A 21,591-nucleotide genomic window follows, 5' to 3' on the forward strand; every position below is an offset into this window, starting at 1 on the left:
TTTTTTGAAATTAATGAAAACGGGCACACAACTTGCCAAAACCTCTGGGATGCAACTAAAAGCAGTCTTAAGAGGAATTTTTACAACACTGATCACCTTCATCCAGAAGTTAGAAAGATTTCAAATTAACAGTCTAACTAAAGGTAGTATAAAATCTAAAGGTTATGAGGTCAAGAGATTGAGACCATCCTGACCAAAATCATGAAACCCTATCTCTACTAATAATACAAAAATTAGTTGAGCATGGTGTCATGTGCCTGTAGTCCCAGCTACTTGGGAGGCTGAGGCAGGAGAATCAAGTGATTCTAGTAATCAGGGAGGCGAAGGTTGCAGTGAGCCGAGATTGTGCCATGGACTCCAGCCTAATGACAGTGAGACTCCATCTCCAAAGGAAAAAAAAAAAAACTAAAGGAACCTAAAAGAACTAAAAAACAAAGGAAAAGTCAAACCCAAAGCTAGGAGAAGAAAAGAAATAACTAAAATTAGAAAAATGCTGAAGAAAATTGGGATGTAAAAATTCTTATGGGAGATCAATGAAACAAAGAACTGGTTCTCAAAAAAAAATCAAGATTGATAGACTGCTAGGTCGATTAACAACAAAAAAAGAGAAGATACAATGAAGTACAATAAAAAATGACAAAGATGACATTATAGCTGATCCCACAGAAATACAAAAGAGGCTCAGGGTACACGAAGGACTGTATGCACACAAATTAGAATATCTAGAGGAAATGGATAAATTACACTGAATATCCCAATATTATATTAGGAATAAACTGAAACATCAAACAGACCAATTTTGAGTTCCAAATTCAAATTAGTAATAAAAAACCTATCAGCCAAAGAAAACCCTGGATCAGATGAATTAATAGCTGAATTCTACCAGACGTACAAAGAAAACTTGTACCAGTCCAACTGAACATATTCCAAAAAATCAAGGCGGAAGGACCCCTCTGTAACTCATTCAAGAAGCCAAAATCAGCATGATGCCAGGCTCTGGCAGAAATACAATAGAAAAAGAAAACTTCAGGCTAATATTCCAGATGATTTTAGATGCAAAAATCCTCAACAAAATACCAGCAAACCAAATCCAGCAGCACATCAAAAAGTTAATACACCATGATTAAGTAGGCTTTATTCCTGGAATGCAAAGCTGGTTCAAAACACAAATCAATTAATGTGATTCAACACATAAACAGAATGCAAGGCAAAAGTTATGTGATCATCTCAATAGAACCAGACCAGGCTTTTGATAAAATCCAACATTTCATCATGATAAAAACCCTCAACAGACTAGGCATGAAACAAACATACTTCAAAATAATAAGAGCCATCTATGGCAAACCCACGGCCAACATTATACTGAATGAACAAAAGCTGGTACCATTCCCTTGAGAACTGAAACAGGAAAAGGATGCCCACTCTCACCACTCCTCTTCAACATAATACTGGAAGTCCCAACCACAGCAATAAGGCAAGAGAAAGAAATAAACAGCATCCAAATAGAAAAAGAAGACAAACTATCTCTCTTTGCTGATTATGTAATTCTATACTTAGAAAACCCCAAAGACTGCCAAAAGACACCTATATCTGATAAATGACTTTAGTTTCAGGATAAGAAATCAATGTACGAAAATCAGTAGCATTTCTATACACCAATAACATCCAGACTGAGTCAAATCAAGAACACAATCCCATTTACAATCGCCCCAAAGAAAACAAAATACTTAGGGATACAGTTAACCAAGGAGGTGAAAGATCTCTAAAAGGTGAACAACAAAACACTACTGAAAGAAGTCAGAGATGACACAAATAAATGGAAATATATTCCATGATCATCGATTGGAAGAATCAATATGATTAAAATGACCATTTTGCTCCAAGTGAGTTACAGATTCAATACTATTCCTATCAAACTGTCAACATCATTCTTAAATCAGTTAGAATAAAACTATTCTAAAATATATATGAACCCCCCCAAAAAAAGCCAGAATAGCCAAAGAAATCCTAAGGAAAAAGAACAAAGCTGAAGGCATCACATTATCCAATTTCAAACTATACTATAATGCTCTAGTAACCAAAACAGCATGGTACAGGTACAAAAACAGGTACATAGACCAATGGAACAGAATAGAAAACTAAGTAATAAAGCAGTACACCTATGGCTATCTGGTTTTTAACAAGTTGGACAAAAGCAATAGGAAAAGGACTACCTATTTAATAAATGGTGCTGGGATAACTGGTTAGCCATATGCAGAATAAAGAAACTGGATCATATACAAAAATTAACTCAAGATAAAGTTCAACCATTGTAGAAGACAGTGTGCGATTCTTCAAGGATCTAGAAACAGAAATACCATTTGACCCAGCAATTCCATTACTGGGTATATACCCAGTGGATTATAAATCATTCTACTATAAAAACACATCCACATGCATGTTTATTACAGCACTATTAACAATAGCAAAGATTTGTAACCAACTCAAATGCCCATCAATGATAGACTGATAAAGAAAATGTGGCACATATACACCACGGAATACCGTGCAGCCATAAAAAGGAATCATGTCATTGCAGGGACATGGATCAAGCTGGAAGCCATCATTCTCAGCAAACTCACACAGGAACAGAAAATCAAACACAGCATGTTCTCATTCATTAGTGGAAGTTGAACAATGAGAACACATGGATACAGGGAGGGGAACAACACACATTGGGGGCTATCAAGGTGTGGGGGGCAAGGAAAGGGAGCACATTAGGATAAATACCTAATGCATGTGGGGATTAAAACATAGATGACAGATTGATAGGTGCAGCAGCAAACCACTATGGCACATGTATACCTATGTAACAAACCTGCACATTCTGCACATGTATCCTGGAACTTAAAGTAAAATAAATAAATAAATAGAGATTTAAAACATTAACTCAAGATAAAGATTTAAGTGTAAGACATCAAACTACAAAAACCTTAGAAGAAAATGTAGGAAATATCCTTCTGGATTTCCACCTTGACAAATAATTTTTGGTCATGTTACCAAAAGTAATAGCAACAAAAACAAAAGTTGACATGTGGGATCTAATTAAACTAAAGAGCTTCTTCAAGGAGGAAGTGAAAATATTCACAAACTATGCATCTGACAAAGGACTGCTATCCAGCAACTATAAGAAAGCTTTCAATATGGTATTTAATATTCATTCTGTTTTTAAATAAAAATAATTCAATTCATAGAACTAACTATGCATAAAGTACATTTATCAACCTGTGTTTTAATATTATTGTATTAGGGCATAAAGTAGATAATGATATAGAAAATGAATTTCACCAAGAGTATTTTAACACTTTTGAGGCTATACGTTAAAAAAATTGAGAAACGACATTTATGCACTAAAATGCACAAATCTTTTAAAAATTTCATTGTGCTAAGAATATTTAACATGAATTATACTCTCAACAGATATCTATCATCTATCTATCTATCTACCTACCTATCTATCTATCTATATATATATATATGTATGTATGTATTTTTTTTTTTTTTGAGACAGACTCTCACTCTGTTGCCCAAGCCAGAGTGCAATGGTGTGATCTCGGCTCACTGTAACCTCCACCTCCCAGGCTCAAGCAATTCTCATACCTCAGCCTCCCAAATGGCTGGGATTACAGGCATGCACCACCATGCCTGACTAATTTTTGTATTTTTAGTACAGAACAGGTATGCACCACCATGCCTGGCTAATTTTTGTATTTTTAGTAGAGAAAAGGGTTTCACTATGTTGGCCAGGCAGGTATTGAATTCCTGGCCTCAAGTGATCTGCCTGTCTTGCCCTCCCAAAGTGCTGGGATCACAGCCATGAGCCACCATTCCTGGCCTACTTTCAATAGATTTTTAAGTATACAATACAGTATTGTTTTCTATAGGCACAATGTTTTACAGCAGATCTCTAGGATTTATTCATTGTTCACAAACGAAATTTTATACCCTTAGCAACTCCTCATTTCCCCTACCCTCAGCCCCTGGCAATCCTTCTACTATTTTTTGCTTCTATGAGTTTGCCTATTTTAGATAACTCATATAGGTGGAATCACGCAGTATTTGTTCTCCTATGACTGGCTTACTTCACTTACAATGACGTCCTCAAGATTCATCCATGTTGTTGCATATTGCAGGATTTCCTTCCATTATAAATCTGAACAATATTTCATTTTATACATTGAAAATATGTATAAATAACCACCATATTTTTAATTCATTCATTTGTGAACATTTAGATGTTTTCATATTTTATAATATCTATCCTGAATAATGTTAAAATGTGCAAATATTAACCACCATTTGAACGAATTTTTATATTTGCAAACATTCAGGTAACCATCAAACATATCAGGATTTAGAACAGTCCCAGCACACAAAAGTTTGTTCCCATCTGTCTCCAGTCATTTCTTTTCCAGACAAATAACCACTATTCTGACTACTGTTAGTATAGATTAGTTTTTTTTTATTTACAATCTTCCTATATAACTGGAATCACAAATATGTACTCTCTTGCTTATTGCTACTTTGTCTGTTGAATAAAGTCATTAGAGTCATCCCTTTTTTTTGCATACTGTTATAAGCTGATTCTTTTCTATTTGTTTTATGAAACGTGCTGTGGTAAATAATTTAGCTCATACATTTTTTGCTACGAATATGATATTGTATAATTTCACAAAAGGACAACTTACAGGTCAAATGATAAAACATTGTTTAAGTCTCATGATAAATGGTTTTAGAATGTTGATATCAATTTATACCCACACTGAAGATATATTTTGTGACTGTGTGTCTGTGTGTGTGTGTGTGTGTGTGTGTGTAGTGAGGGAAGGAGGGAGGCAAGTCAGGGAGAGAGATAAAGAGAGAGAGAGAGAGAATCCTTAAATTGTTTCCATAGTTTTATGTTGTATAGTACTCATAAGATATAAACTTATTGAAGTTTGTAACAACAGTTGACTCAAACAACATGAGTTTGAACTACATGGTTCATTTATATGCAGATTTTCTTCTGTCTCTGCCAACACTGAGACAGCAAAACCAACCTTTCCTCTTCCTCCTCCTTAGCCTATCCAATATGAAGTCGATGAGAATGAAGACTTTTATGATGATCCACTTCTGCTTAATAGATAATATATTTTCTCTTTCTTATTTTTTTCTGCCTTACATTATTGTAAAAATAGAATATATATTACATATAGTATATAAAATGTGTGCTAACTGGCTGTTTATGTTACTGGTGAGGCTTCCAGTCAACAGTAGGCTATTAGTTATTAAGATTTTGGAAAGTCAAAAGTCATACATGAATTTTCAACTGTATGGCGGGGATGGTCAATGGCCCTAAACCCCACTCCCACCACATTGCTCAACAGTCAACTGTATATCTTTCTTTCTTTTGTATTCTCCTATCTCCTCTTCTAAAATATTCAGTAGTAGGCACACATTGAGTATTTGCTTTTGAATGTCTCAGGAAATACATGATGAAATACAGTACGATTTTTAAGTTTAAGTGCCTCTTTAAAAATGAAAGCTGAAATAAGAAATCTGGATATAACTATGCTAGACTGAGAAGGATAACTGAAGCACAATTATTTAATGGTTTCATATTATGTTTTTATCATTTGTGACTCCAGGTTTCTCTCTACAGGCAATATTAGTTTGTATGTTAAAATTGTTTTCTTATTATAAGGAAGTGATTAAAAATTCTGCTGAGCTTTGAAGCGGTTATCTGGGGATAGAAAAAGCAAGAGATTTGAAAACAGTACTGAGGGGTTATAAATATCTAATAATAATAAACTGGTCTGTAATTAACTCTATGGGAGTTACAGAATAAAATTACAGCGTTAGAATAAAAAGACTACACTACAGCAATACATTCTTTTTAAATATAAGCATTTCCTAAGGACAAATTCAATGTCATCTTTTTCCCATTGTGACATTTTTGTTCGTAATACATTATTTTCCTTTATTTTGCTAGCTTATTTTCTTTTTTTTTTTTTTGAGACGGAGTCTTTCTCTGTCCCCTAGGCTGGAGTGCAGTGGCGCGATCTCGGCTCACTGCAAGCTCCGCCTCCCGGGTTCACGCCATTCTCCTGCCTCAGCCTCCCAAGTAGCTGGGACTACAGGCACCCGCCAACACGCCCGGCTAATTTTTTGTATTTTTAGTAGAGACGAGGTTTCACTGTGTTAGCCAGGATGGTCTCGATCTCTTGACCTCGTGATCCGCCCGCCTCGGCCTCCCAAAGTGCTGGGATTACAGGCTTGAGCCACCGCGCCCGGCCTGCTTATTTTCTAGTTTAACTACCATTGAACTAACTAGAATGCTCCTGATACCTAATTAATATAAGACCTCTTGATATAATGATAAATTTGTTCCAAACTCTATGTTGATACCCTTTAGTTTCATTTGCCCTAGGTTCATAATTAGATTATGAAGCTGAAGTAACATTGTATGATTGTGATAATTTAATTTTCAAGTTATCAACAAATAAATTATCAAGTATATTATTAGAAGACAGCACATTGGTAATAAATGCTAAGTACTGGATAACACTAATTTATAGGATATGAAGATTAACAATAGGTAAGAATTTAGAATCCATAATTTTTTACAAGTCAGAGCTGATAATTTTATGTTGAAAAGAATTTCCAAGCTATATGGTAATCATTATTAACTTTTAACCTAATATTTCATAGGGATAGGCTACTTAAATAAATTATAATTGCCATATTTTATAGAAGAAAGATATTTTATTTGGGACATTGAAATTGTTGACAATTAATTTGGTTTTGTAGTATTAACAGTTATTACCTTTTGCTTTATTTTGTATCAGCTGAATTAAATTTAGACCTTAGAGAACATTTAATGCAATATTGCATCCTATATTTATTTACACTATTCTTTTTGACATGTAAATTCTCCTTCAAAGTAACATCTCCTTTCACTATTTGTTGATAGTCTCTTGTACCAAGGCATGATATTACAAAACTATAGCATAAACTAGTCTTTTAGACATGAAACTGCCCACTAAGGTTGCCTACTAGGTGAAAGCATAATCCCTCAAAATAAGTTCCTTTATTACTGCAAATGCTAGAATAAAAATACACTGAATCTTACAAAATGCAAAGCTCTTAAAAGAGTTTAGTGGCACTGCTTTAGTGTGGGTTTACCGTATCCATACTTATTTTATCTTAGCTAATTTCTGATTGTCTATATAAGCGTTTCCCAAACAGTCTTCTAATAACCATTTGAACAATTTTGCATTTTGTATATAGCATCTTTACTCTTCATTATTTAACATGTCAGTAGACTTAATCAATCTGCTTTTTAAATTTTTAAATTTTGCCTCATACTTACCAATACTGTCCCTGAAATGAAATCCCTGGCTTCATGGACTAGATATATTTTTCCATATGTGCATTGAACATAAACATGTTAAGTAAGTAAAAGTACAAATGGTACACAGAAAGAACAAAATTGTTCAAATGTCATTAAAGGACTATTTGGGAAACATTTATCTAGACAATCACAGTTTAGTTAAGGTAAAATTAATATGAATACACAAAAACTACATCAAAGCAGTGCCATTAACTATTTCAAGAGTTGTGCATTCTAAGCTCAGTGAATTATCATTCTAGTATTTGCAGCAATAAAGGGATTTATTTTGAGACAGGATACTTTCACCTTATAGCCCACTTTAGTAGGCAATTTCAGGTTTAAAGGATAGGTCTATGATATAGTTTTATAGTGCCAGGTATTAACATATTAACATACATGAATATATTCATATACCACCAAAAACTATTTTGAAAACCGTGAAAAGTATCAAGACCTACAATAGAAAATGCTGTCCTGCATGGCTGTTGTATTGGGATAAGAGTTAATAATGGAACATGATATATAGGTAAATTATAGAATTTTGGTACTTTATGCATTTGAAAAGTAAAGTCTAGACGTAGACCAAACATAAGATGTTTCTAGTTTAAAAAATGAATCAGAAAGTATATTCCAAATTCAAAATTTAGCCTTAAGATAGGCCTGAATATTCAAACGTGGTGCTTTCATTTAAAAGAATGAACTATCTTACCTTTATACCTAGAGCCAAACAGTTGATAAGGTTGAAAGTATATAGCTACTTAACTTCTTGTGTTTTACAAATATTTTTGCTTTGGGGCTTCTATTCAGGAGAGGAAAAAATTCTAGAAAGATGAAAAGCCATTTTTAATGCATTTTTTCATCTGACTACAAGCGGGAGTACATTTTAAAAATTAAATTAAAATAATACCCAGAAGCATATTCTATCTTGGTTCCACTCTCAATTTATGAGGTCTATATGAGTCTGTGTAGTTGTATAGAAATTACTGTTTTGCCTTTGTCATACACTGTGAAAGAGAACATCTGATTATTGACAGAAAAAATCACACATTACTTGAATTGAGATGAGAAATATATGCAAATATAGTTAATTTACTTTATTTCTGACAAATAAGCATTTATTCCCAAATTGGTAAAGCAAATTCTGAACTTTACTTAGATATAGTTTATGTATTATATAATGTAATTTAATGTTATAAATTTAATGCATTTTACACAATCACCTTGATAGTGATGAACAGTGCTTCTTTTTCATTGTAAAATGACTCAAAATAATTAGGTCAAACAGAGCCATTAGATTTTTCTAATTTACTACGATAATTGGATACAGGTAAGTATTATTGCTTTTCCACCACAATCTTATTCACAGAGCAATTTCCTGACAATATTGCAACACATGTACATACAAACTTTAGCATGTGTCAGCGTGGGGGCGAGGAGCAGGAACACACTATAAATATAGTCATACAACCTTTTCGCGAAGTCCTAGCTGTCTATTATTTTCAGTTTTCTGATTAAAATTTGCATTAAATGTCCAGTCATTGAAATTAGGTCTATTAGGGATTAAATTTAGAATGTCAGCTACAAAAATAAACTGTATTTTATTTCCAGCTTTTAAGTTCAGAGGTACACGTGCAGGATGTGCAGGTTTGTTACATAGGTAAACATGTCCCATGGTGATTTGCTACACAGATAATCTCATCACTCAGGTATTAAGCGCAGCATCCATTAGCGATTCTTACTGATCCTCTCCATCTTCCCACTCCTTGCCCTCTGATAGGCCCCAGTGTGTGTTCTTCCCCACAATGTGTCCATTTGTTCTCATCATTTAGCTCCCACGTAAAAGTGAGAACACGAGGTATTTGGTTTTCTGTTTCTGCATTAGTTTGCTAAGGATAATGGCCTCCAACTCCATCCATGTCCTTGCAAAGAACCTAATCTCATTCATTTTTATGGCTGTGTAGTATTCCATAGTGTATATGTACCACATTTTCTTTATCCAGTCTATCATTGACGGGCATTTAAGTTAATTTGATATCTTTGCTATTGTGAATAGTGCTGCAATGAACATACACATGAATGTGTCTATAATAGAATGATTTATCTTCCTTTGGGTATATACCCAGCAATGGTTGAACTAATTGACACTCCCTCCAACAGTGTAAAAGTGTTCCTTTTTATACCACAACCTCACCAGTACCTGTTGTTTTTTGAGTTTTTAATAATTGCCATTCAGACTGGTGTGAGATGGTATCTCATTGTGATTTTGATTTGCATTTCTCTAATGATCAATGATGTTGAGATTTTTTTCATATGTTTGTTGGGTGCATGTGTGTATTCTTTTGAGAAGTGTCTGGTCATTTCCTCTGCCCACTTTCTAATTGGTTTTGTTTTCTGTAAATTTCTTTAAATTTCTTATAGATGATGGATATTAGACATTTGTTAGATGGGTAGATTGCAAAACTTTTCTCCCATTCTGTAGGTTGTCTGTTTACTCTGTTGATAGATTCTTTTGCTGTGCAGAAGCTCTTCAGTTTAATTAGATCCTATTTGTCAATTTTTGCTTTTGTTGCAAATGATTTTGGCAGCTTCATCATGAAATCTTTGCCCATGTCTATGTCCTAAATTGTATTGCCTAGGTTTTCTTCTAGAATTTTTATGGTTTTGGGTTTCATTTAAGTCTTTAATCCATCTTGAGTTGATTTTTGTATATGGTTTAAGGAAGGGGTCCAGTTTCCATTTTCTGCATATGGCCAGCCAGTTCTCCCAGCACCATTTATTGAATACAGAATCCTTTCTCCATTGTTTGTTTTTGTCAGGTTTGTCAAAGATCAGATGGTGGTAGGTGTGCAGTCTTATTTCTGAGTTCTCTATTCAGTTCCATTTGCCTGTGTGTCTGTTCTTGTATCAGTATCATGTTGTTTTGGTTACTGTAGCCATGCAGCGTAATCTGTAGTTGGATAATGCGATGTTCCCAGCTTTGTTCTTTTCCTTAGGATTGCCTTGGCTATTTGGGCTTTTTTTGGCTCCTATGAATTTAAAAATAGCCCTTTTCTAATTCTATGAAGAATGTCAATGGTAGTTTAATGGGAACAGCATTAAATCTATAAACTGCTTTGGGCAGTATGGCCATTTTTATGATATTGAATCTTCCTATCCATGAATGTGGAATCTTTTTCCATTTGTTTGTGTCATCTCGGATTTCTTTGGGTGGTGGTTTGTAGTTCTCCTTGAGATCCTTCACTTCCCTTATTAGGTGTATTCTTAGGTATTTTATTTTTTTTGTGGCAATTGTGAATGGGATTGTGTTCTTGATTTGATTGTTGGTGTATCAGAATGCTAGCAATTTTTGCACATTGCCTTTGTGTTCTGAGACTTTGCCAAGTTGTTTATCAACTTAAGAAGCTTTTGGGCTGAGATGATGGTGTTTTCTAGACATAGGATTATGTCATCTGCACACAAAGATAGTTTGACTTCCTCTCTTCCTATTTGAGTACTCTGTATTTCTTTCTGTTGCCTTATTGCCCTGGCCAGAAATTCTAATACTGTGTTGAATAGGAGTTATGAGAGAGGGCACCCTTGTCTCCTGTTGGTTTTAAAGGGGAATGCTTCCAGCTTTGCCCATTCAGTATGATATTTGCTGTGGGTCTGTCATATATGGCTTTTACTATTCTGAGGTATGTTCCTTCAATAGCTACTTTATTAAGAGTTTTAACATGAATGAATGTTGACTTTTATCAAAGGCCTTTTCTCCAGCTATTTAGATAACCTTGTGGTTTTGTTTTTAGTTCTGTTTATATAACAAATCACATTTACTGATTTGTGCATGTTGAATCAGCCTTGCATCCCAGAGATGAAGCCAATTAGATTGTGGTGGATAAGCTTTTTGATGAGCTGCTGGATTCGGTTTGCCAATATTTTGTTTAGGATGTTTTGCTTTATTTTTTTTTTCAGACTACAATGTCTCATTCTGTTGCCCAGGCTCGCGTGCAGGCGCATGATCTCAACTCATTGCAACCTCCACCTTCCGAGTTCAAGCGATTCTTCTACTTCACCTTCCCAAGTAGCTGGCACTACAGGTGCCTGCTAGCACGCCCAGTTAATTTCCTTATTTTTGGTAGACACAGGATTTCATCATGTTGGCCCAGCTGGTCTCAAACTCCTGACCTCAGGTGGTCCACCCACCTTAGCCTCTCAAAGTGCTGGGATTACAGGCATGAACCATGGTGCCTGGACTTTGTTTAGGATTTTTGCATCAATCTTCAACAAACATATTGGCCAGAAGTTTTCTTTTTTGTTGTACCTCTGCCATGTTTTTGTGTCAGGATCATGCTGGCCTCATAGAATGAGCTAGGGAGGAATCCTCCATTTTTAATATTTTGAAATAGTTTCCGTAAGAATGGTACCAGCTTTTCTTTGTACCTCTGGTATTATTAAGCTGTGAATTTGTCTTGTCCTGGGCTTTTTTTGTTTGGTAGACTATTTATTACTGCCTCTATTTCAGAGCTTGTTATTTCTCTATTTAGGGATTCAATTTCTTCTTGATTCAGACTTGTGAGGGTGTGTGTGTTCAGGAATTTATCCATTTCTTTTAGATTTTCTAGTTTATGTGCATAAAGGTGTTGATAGTGTTCTCTGATGGTTGTATTTCTGTGGAGTCAATGGTAATATCCTCCTGATCATTTCTGATTGTGTTTATTTGAATCATCTCTCTTTTCTTCTCTATTAGTCTATCTAGTGATCTATTTTATTAATTTTTTTTAAAAAAAAAACAACTCCTGGATTTGTTGACACTTTGAAGGATTTGTCCTGTCTCTATCTCCTTAAGTTCAGCTCTGATCTTGGTCATTTGTTATTTTCTGCTAGCTCTGGGGTTTGTTTGCTCTTGGTTCTCTAGTTTTTTAGTTGTGAGGTTAGATTACTAAGTTTAGATCTTTCTAGCTTTTTGATGTGGGTATTTAGTGCTATAAATTTCCCTCTTAACACTGGTTTAGCTGCATCCCAGAGATTCTGGTATGTTGTATCTTTCTTCTTATTAGTTTCAATAAACTTCTTGATTTCTTCCTCAATTTCATTACTTACCCAAAAGTAACTCAGGAGCAGGTTGCTGAATTTCCATGTAGCAGTATTGTTTTGAGTGAATTTCTTAATCTTGAGTTACAGTTTGATTGTGCTGTGGTCTGAGAGACTGCTATGTTCCAGTTATTTTGGATTTGCTGAAGAGTGTTTTACTTCTGATTAGGTGATCAATTTTAGAGTAAGTGCCATGTGGTGATGAGAAGAATGTATATCCTGTTGTTTTGGGGTGAAGAGTTCTGTAGATATTTATCAGGTCCACCTGATCCAGAGCTGAGTTCAGGTCCTGAATATCTTTGTTAATTTTCTGTCTTGATGATCTATCTAATATTGTCAGGGGGATGTTAAAGTCTTCCACTGTTGTTGTGTGGAAGTCTAAGTGTCCTTGAAAGTCTCTGCATTATGAATCTGGGTGTTCCTGTATTGGGTGCATATATATTTAAGATAGCTCTTCTTGCTGAATTGAACCCTTTACCATTATATAATGCCTTTCTTTGTCTTTTTTTGGTCTTTGTTGGTTTAAAGTCTGTTTTGTCAGAAACTACGATTATAAACCCTGTTTGATTCTATTTTCCATTTGCTTGGTAAACTTTCGTCCATCCCTTTCCTTTCTGATGAAAATTTGCATTAAATGTCCCACCATTGAAATTAGGTTTATTAGAGATTACATCTAGTATGCCATCAAAATGTTTTAAATTAGGTTACTTGTTTCACTAGATCCTCATACTCTATCATGCAAAGACAAAATATACTTTATTTATACTATTTATTTATCTTAAACATCACCAATTTCATTAATAAGAATTTATGATACTGAATAAAAAACTACTCATTTCACCAGTGATAGTTGTTTAGGTTTGCCAGATTTAGCAAACAGATATACGAATAATGAAATATAAATTTCAAATAAACAATTTTTAAAGAATATATATATATGGCTTGTGCATTAATTGGGAAAATAGTTACACAAAAATAACACATTATCTTTCTTAGCAGAAATTCAAATGTAATTGGTTGTCCTATATTTTATCTGGCAACCCTATACCTAATTCTAACATTCATTATGTCACTTACCAAAAGCTATATTATGGATCATTTACTCATGCAATAAATATTAATTAAGCACCTACTCTGAGTCATGCTCTGTTCTATAAATTGAAAATATAACTATCAATAAAAAGAATCTTTACTCATAGAAATTACACTCTAAGAGGAAAGACTAACAATTTTAAAAGTCTGCATGAATACCTTAAATACTGTATTAAAGATGATAAGAGCCATTAAGAAGAAAAAGCAAGAAAAGGGAATGAGAAAAGGAAGGTAAATAGTATATTAAAGGTGATAACAGGCAATAAAGGTGATAACAGCCATTAAGAACAAAAAACAAAAAAAGGGAATACAAAAATGAAGGTCAGTTGAAAATGTTTAAATGAGAAACTAAAAGACCTCCTTGTGTTAACATTTGAATAAAGACCCAGAGAGAATGGGGTCTTGCAGACATTTGGCGTAAGGCAGAGGGAGCAGAAGAAACAGCAAGTGAAAGACTCTGAAGTAGACACCTGCTTCATGTGTTTTGGAGGAGTAACAGGAGGCCCTCTCAGGTTAGAGCCTCTCTGGTGAGAGCAGAAGGGAAGGGAGAAGAGTGGTGGGTTAAGGTAGGCTATTTTGAAGAACCTTGTAGATTTACTTAAGAGCTTTGGTATTTAATCAGAGTACATTATAAAGCATTAGAGGAACATGAATAGTTAAGTCATTTGATAGCTTTCTTTGAAGTGTAGCAATGCTAGCTGATCACTTTTGCAGGGAGAATTCTTGAAGAGGGTAACTAATTAGGATAATTGACCATGCAGAGTCTGTAACTGAAACTAATGTACATTTATATATCATGATGACCTAGCTAAAGAGAATTACACATATCTTAATAATAAAAAGTCAAAATATAAAATCATTTTATTTGCTGACAAGTATTTTTATAGCCAGTAGTAGCAAATGTACTACTATATAATACTAGCTACCATCTTTTTGGTAAGTAAAAAGATTGATCAGATAATTAAGTAAACATTTTTGGAAACCTTGTACACATTTGGGGGAATGCAAAATGGTGTAGCTATTATGAAAAGAACATGGAGATTCCTCTAAAGGTTAAAAATAGAACCACTATATGATCCAGCAATCCCACTTCTCAGTATTTATTTAGAAGAATTGAAATCAGGATCTCAAAAATATATTAGCATTCCCATGTACATTGCAGCAGTACTCTCCGTAATAGTAATTTTGGTGTTGATGCGCAATCTAAATGTGCATCAAAAGAGGAATGGACAAAACAAAATGTGGTATATATATACAATGGAATATCATTCAACTTAAAAAAAAAGAAAATCCTACATTATGAGCCAATATGGATAAAGCCAGAAAACATTACACTAAATGAAATAAGCCAATCATACAAGTACAAATACTACACCATTGCATTTACATGAAGTAACAAATATAACCAAACTCACCGAAGCAAAATGTAAAATGGGAGTTGTCAGGAGTCTGGGGGAAGGGCAAATGGAGAGTTACTAATTAACAGATATAAAGATTCATGTATTCATGATGAGTAAGTTCTAGAGATTTTCTGTACAATATTGTGCCTGTAGATAACAATATTGTATTGTATGCTAAGTAATCTGTTAAGAGAGTAGCTCTGATGTTGTGTTCTTACCACAATAGAAAAAAAAAAGTATAATAAATTAGCTCCTGACTATTGATGAACTTGTCTCATATATACACAGTATTTGGCTTTATTATTTGTGCTCTGAATAAATAACATTTTATCACATTAGTAAAACGGTTTAGGGTTGTTTAATTAGAATGCATAGTGATATGAATTAATCTAATTTTTATTCTTGATTATAAATCTACTTATATTTAAAATTTAGACATGATGTATCTTTTCTTTTATTCATTTCTTGATTAATTCTTTTACTCAGATGAATGAGATACTTTTTAATTTTTTTAAAGTTTTGTGCATACATAATAGCTTTATATATTTATGGGATACATGAGCTATTTTGATACAGGCATGCAATGTGTAATAATCACATCACAAAAGTGAAGTGTACACTCCATTAAGCATTTATCCTTTGTGTTACAAACAATCCAATTATACTCCTAGTAATTTTATAATGTACATGTAAATTATTTTGACTATAGTCGCCCTGTTGTGCTATCAAATACTATGTATCATTCATTCTTCCTATTTTTGGGGGTAACTATTAGCTGTCCCCACTTACCCCCTAGCCCCCACTGCCCTTTCAAGCCTTAAATAACCATTCTTTTACTATCTATCTCCAGGTATTTAATTGTTTTAATTTATATATCCCACAAATAAGTGAAAATATGAGGTATTTCTCTTTCTCTGCCTGGCTTATTTTACGTAACATAATAACCTTGGTTCCATCCATGTTGTTGCAGATGACAGGATCGCATTCATTTTTATGGCAGAATAGTACTCAATTGTTTATAAGTGCCACATCTTCTTTATCCATTTATCTGTTGACCGACACTTAGGTTACATCCAAATCTTGGCTATTGTGAACAGTGCTGAAGCGAACATGGGAGTGAACATCTCTTCAATATACTGATTTCCTTTCTTTTGGGTATATACCCCACAGTGGGATTGCTAAATTATCTGGTAGATCTATTTTTAATTTTTTGAGGAATCTTCAAACTGTTCTCCATTGTGGTTGTACTAATTAACATTCCCACCAACAGTGTACAAGGGACCCCTTTTCTCCACATCCTCTCCAGCCTTTGTTATTGCCTGACTTTTGGATATAAGTCATTTCAACTGGGGTAAGATGATATCTCATTGTAGTTTTGATTTGCTTCCTCATATGATCAATGACGTTGAGCACTTTTTCATATGCTTGTTTTCCAACTGTGTGTCTTCTTTGAAGAAATGCCGATTCACACATGTGGCATTATTCACAAGAGAAAAGACATGGAGTCAACCTAAATGCCCATCGATAATAGACTTGATGTATTGGAGATGCATTTTATGTTATATGTTTCTTTTCTCTTGTAGTTTTAGGATTCGTTCTTTATTCTTCACCTTTGGAGTTTGATTATTAGATGCCTTAAGGTAGTCTTCTTTGGAATAAATCTGCTTGGTGTTCTATAACCTTGTACTTGAATGTTGATACATTTATCTAGGTTTGAGAAGTTCTCTGATATTTTCTCTTTGAATAAATTTTCTACCCTTATCTCTTCCTCTACTTTTAGTAGATAAGTAACTCTTTTAGTAGGTAAATAGTAGATAAATAACTCTTTCGTTATTTTATAGATAAATAGTAGTAGATAAATAACTCTTTAATGCCAGTAACTCTTAGTTTGCCCTTATGAGGCTATTTTCCAGATGTGATAGGCGTGCTTCATTATTTTTTATTCTTTTTTTCTGTTATCTCCTCTATTTATTTTCATATAGCCTGTCTTCAAGCTCATTTATTCTTTTTCCTGCTTGATCATTTCTGCTATTGACTCTGATACATTCTTCAGCATGTCAATTGCATTTTTTGACTCTAGAAGCTGCTTGAGTCTTTAAAATTATTTCAATCTCTTTGCTAACTTTGCATGACAGAATTCCTATTTAATTATCTCTGTTATCTTGAATTTCTCTGAGTTTCCTCAAAACAGCTATTTTGAATTTTCTGTCTTGAAGGCCATATTTCTCTATTTCTCTGATTGGTCCCTGGCGACTTCTTTGTTTCATTTGGTGAAGTCATGATTGCCTGGATGATCTTGATGCTTGTAGATGTTCACCTGGAGTTGGAGATGTGGTAATGCAAGCACTGCTGTGACCACCAGCACTGTGACTGCACTGGCCCAGACCTGAAGCCAGCAGAGCCCTGGTTCTTCCCAAAGCCTGCTGTAACCACTCCCTGGCTACCGTCTATGTTCACTCAAGGGTCTAGGGCTTTACCAGCAGGTGGTAAAGCCAGCCAAGTTTGTCACCTTCTTTTCTGGGTGGCAAGTTCCCCCAGGCTGTGGGAAGGTCTAGTGATGCTGCCTGGGAGCCAGGTTTTATAGTCAAAAATCTTTGAAACTTGCTTGATGTTGTTTTCTACTGCAGCCAAGCTGGCACTCAAACCAAAATATAAAGTCATTCCTGCCTTTCCCTCCCCTTTCCACAGGAAGAGGAGCCTTTGTTGTCACCACTACCACCAGCCAAGGGCCGGGGGAGGAGGGGGTGCTGCCAGGCCATTGTTGATGTTCATTTAAGGCCCATAGGCTCTTCAGTCAGCTTGTGGTGAATTCTGCCAAGCCTAAGACTTGCCCTTCAGGGCAATGAGCTCCCCTCTGGCCTAAGGCAGGTCTAGAAATGCTGTCCAAGAGCCTGGGCCTGGACTTGCGGACCCAAAGAGCCTGCTTAGTGCTCTACCCCCAGTGGCCATGCTGGTACATAAGATGTAAGACAGAGTCCCTTTTACTTTTTCTTCTACTTTTCTCAAACAGGAGTCTTTCACCACAGCTGCCATGGCTAGGAATATGCTGGGTCACACCTGTAGGCAGCACGTCTCAGAGCCCAAGGCCCACGACATACTACCTGGGTATCAGTGGTGTTTATTGAGGGCCCAAGGGCTATTTAGTCAGTAGGTAATGACTCCTTCCCTTCAAGGCAATAGGTTCTCTTTTGGCCCAGGGTGTGTCTAGAAATTTGTCTGTTAACTAGGCATGGCGGCCCCAAGACACTGCCCAGTCCCCTACTCTACTGTGTCTGATCTGGTATCCAAGATGCAAGACAAAATCCTCTTTAGTCTTCACTCTCCTCTTCTTAAGCAGAAGGGAGGAGACACTTTCATTGCTCTGAGCTGCACTGCCTGGGTTTAGAGGAGGAATGACTGAAGCACTCCATTAGACGCCCTGACTGGTGTCACCATAGATCATGTGCCACCCTAGTTCTCTGGCTCTGAGCCCAACCCAGAAATAGGAATTGCCTAGGAATTGTAGTTCTTGTGTCCTAGACTGTCTTTCAAGTTTACCTCGGACCCCAGAGCATTTTGACTCACTGTGGCGAGGCTTGCTGAGATACTCAAGCTCCGAAGCATGGGATAGGCAATCCTGTCTGACTAGATCTGGTCTAAATGTTCCCTCTGTGTATGGGCACTGACTGAGCCCAATAAGGCTTTACTCTCTGCTATGGCAAGGCAGCACTGAGTTCAATGTGGTGTCCTCCAGTCACTGTACTCTCCATCTCTCAACTGCACAGATTCTGTCTTCATGCTGCACAGCTGCTGCCAGGGGGTGTGGGAGAGGCGGCATTGGCAGTTCAAGACTGTTTCTCCCACCATCCTCAATGCCTGTTTCAATGATATGAAGTTAAAACAAGGCACTGTGATTGCTCATCTTATTTTTAGTTCTTATACTGGTGCTTTCCTGTGTGCAGGTCGTTGTTAAAATATGATGTTCCTGTGGGGGTTTGGGAGGAAAGAACGGTGTAGGCTTTTATTCGGCCATCTTGCTCTGCCCTTGAGATACATTTTGGGAGGGAAATGGAAATGAATAAGAAACCTCTCTAGAGTGGAATCTAGAGTTATGTTTTTTTTATTGCATTTCTTGGCATATTGTGGGTCATAAACTCACTGCCACCAGGATTATGTTTTTATTAAAATAAAAATGTAATAGAATGTAACAGAATAGGTTAAAATAAAATTCAATGTATACGAGAATATTGTACATAAAATAAGTATGGCTTCAGGGAATGTTTGATACATGATGTAGGACTGTGGTTTCTGTTTGCAAAGTACACGTAAGTGTTGAACTGTGAACACAAAACAAAAGTTTAGAAAATAGTTATCTACAATACTATCTGATATTTGTATAGGCATATTTATTGTAAAATCAATAATTTAAGAAGTTATAGGCAAATTGTTATAGATGAATCTTCATGGGAAACATGACAGAAAACAATATATAATACATATCTGGACCTTGGTTATGAGGTTAAAAGATAAATATGGCAGGAAAGTGGGGATTAAGTAGAAAGAACACTGAAAAAATATAAAGCAGAAAATATGGAAAATATAATGAATATTCACACAATAGTGAGGCCTTATTTAAGAATATACCTTGATGTATTTTATATTTATATACCAATGTAAAATAAGAGTAAATACATAAAACATTTCCATAACCACAGACAGTTTTCTGTGCCCATTTCTAATTTTCCTTACCAATGTTTTTTGACTTATTTCACCATAGATAAATTCCATATATTCTTGAACTTCATATACATATAATCCTACAGTGTGATCTCTATGCCTGGCTTCTTTTGAGCAACATTGTGTTTTTAAGATTCCTCTACATTGCTGACTGCATCAGGAGTTTGCTCATTTTTTTATTCCTAAGTAGTGTTCTATTTTATAAATTATTCTTTTCATGTATATTTGCATTTCTGTGGGTGTGTGTCTGATTACTACAGAGGTTAAAATATGCAATATTAATTTATCAAAATTTAAATTTATTTAAATTATACTCCTTCAAAATGAAAATCATAACTTTATAATACTGTGCTTTCATTCAACTTTTCTTCCACTGTTTGTGTATTTTCTCATATATCGTACTTTTAAATTGTTAACCACGCAATACATTGATTGTTATTCATTTGGTCCACACTTTTACTCTCTTTAAGGATCTTTTTCTTTTTTATAGAAGTGTAAATTCATACTTTAATTTGGTTTTGTTTTACTTTAACCTGAAGAACTTAACAATTCTTGTACAAGTATACAGGTTTTGTCTGCCTATGTCTTTATTTTCTTTAAGCGTTTTTTCTTTGTATTGGGAATCTAGCCTATAATTTTTTCTTATGCATTTTTTTCTTTTCCATATTTTATTGATGCTTGTATCACCTCCTAGCTTTCATTGTTTCTAATGAAAATTTGACATTATTCTTATTATTAGGTGTCTGTAATTTTTTTTGTTTCTAGCAGCTTTGAAGGTTTTTCTGATTATCTTTGCATTTCAGCAGTTTTTACTTAAAGGTTATGCTTTTCTTGGGTGTTGCTGATCTTGGATCTACGGGTAAATATTATTTACTAATTTCAGAAAATATTCAGACATTGTAACTTTAAAAGCTTTTGTTTCTCTTTTTCTGGAAATCCATTTCCATGTATGTTAGATATCTTGAACATCTTTTCATATGACAGAGTCTCTATTCTTTTTCTAAAAATGTCTGTTCTTCGATTTAGCTAATTTATATTAACCTACTGATGAATCACTTCTCTTTTCTTCTTTTTTATCTTTTGTTACACCCATCTAATATTTTTAAGATCAAACACTGCAGAATTTTAGTTCTAGAATTTTTATTTGGTTCATTTATTAAAGTTTTTGTTTTTATGCTGAAATTCTGTACATATTCTTTTATTCACTATCTTAATTTTTCCTGTAAGTTCTGCCATTTTCTGGGTAATCTAGACAATTTTTGTGACATCTTTTATTGTCAGTTTTTTTTATTTGACTATAGTCCACACTTTCCTAATTCACAGTCACACACATGTGCACACGCACGCACACACACATACATCTGCGTAAGATGCAAGGCACTTTGCATAAAATAACAGTTGAGAATAGTATCTTTTCTCATGGAAGGCTTTGTTCTTTTTTTTTCCCAGATGGCTAGAATGAGGATTTGTTCTCTTTCATAAGACTAAGAATTGAATTGAGCCAGAGCTGAAATGCAACTTTTTAAAGTGTCAGTTCTATACTGAGTTCCTGCATCTCAGGGTGGAATGAGGACACTTGTACTATCAGTATTTGGGACCTAGCCATCCTAAGAAGACAAGAGCCTTTTCAACTTCCCTGCTCAGCACCAGTGCACAATTAGTAAAATCTCATGTGGGTGATTTGGTGAACTTTAAGGTCTAGTTTTGTTTAGGATACTAGCTCTAACAGAGTGTCCTTCTCTACTTATTCTTTTATTTCTTCTATGGGAGATTAGCTTCTTCATCCACCTCTGTCACCACGAATAAAAATAGGCTAGGCTCTGCTCACCTAAGAAATGCCCAAAGCACTCTGTCTTTTAGATTTCTTTGTCTTTAGCTCACTGATAGGTTTTATTAAAGTTC

At 34.9% G+C, this 21,591-nt stretch overlaps 1 long non-coding RNA gene across 1 annotated transcript in view; it reads right to left on the bottom strand.

Annotated features, from left to right (window-relative positions):
* Positions 1–314: 314 nt before the first annotated feature.
* LOC134731794 (uncharacterized) overlaps positions 315–21,591 on the bottom strand; it is a 108,536-nt gene continuing 87,259 nt past the window's right edge. Inside the window, exon 3 of the long non-coding RNA XR_010114382.1 lies at positions 315–415. This is a non-coding gene — a long non-coding RNA (uncharacterized lncRNA). The remainder of the gene's footprint in view (positions 416–21,591) is intronic.

Source organism: Symphalangus syndactylus, chromosome 11, assembly GCF_028878055.3.
Source record: "Symphalangus syndactylus isolate Jambi chromosome 11, NHGRI_mSymSyn1-v2.1_pri, whole genome shotgun sequence".
NCBI lineage: Eukaryota > Metazoa > Chordata > Mammalia > Primates > Hylobatidae > Symphalangus > Symphalangus syndactylus.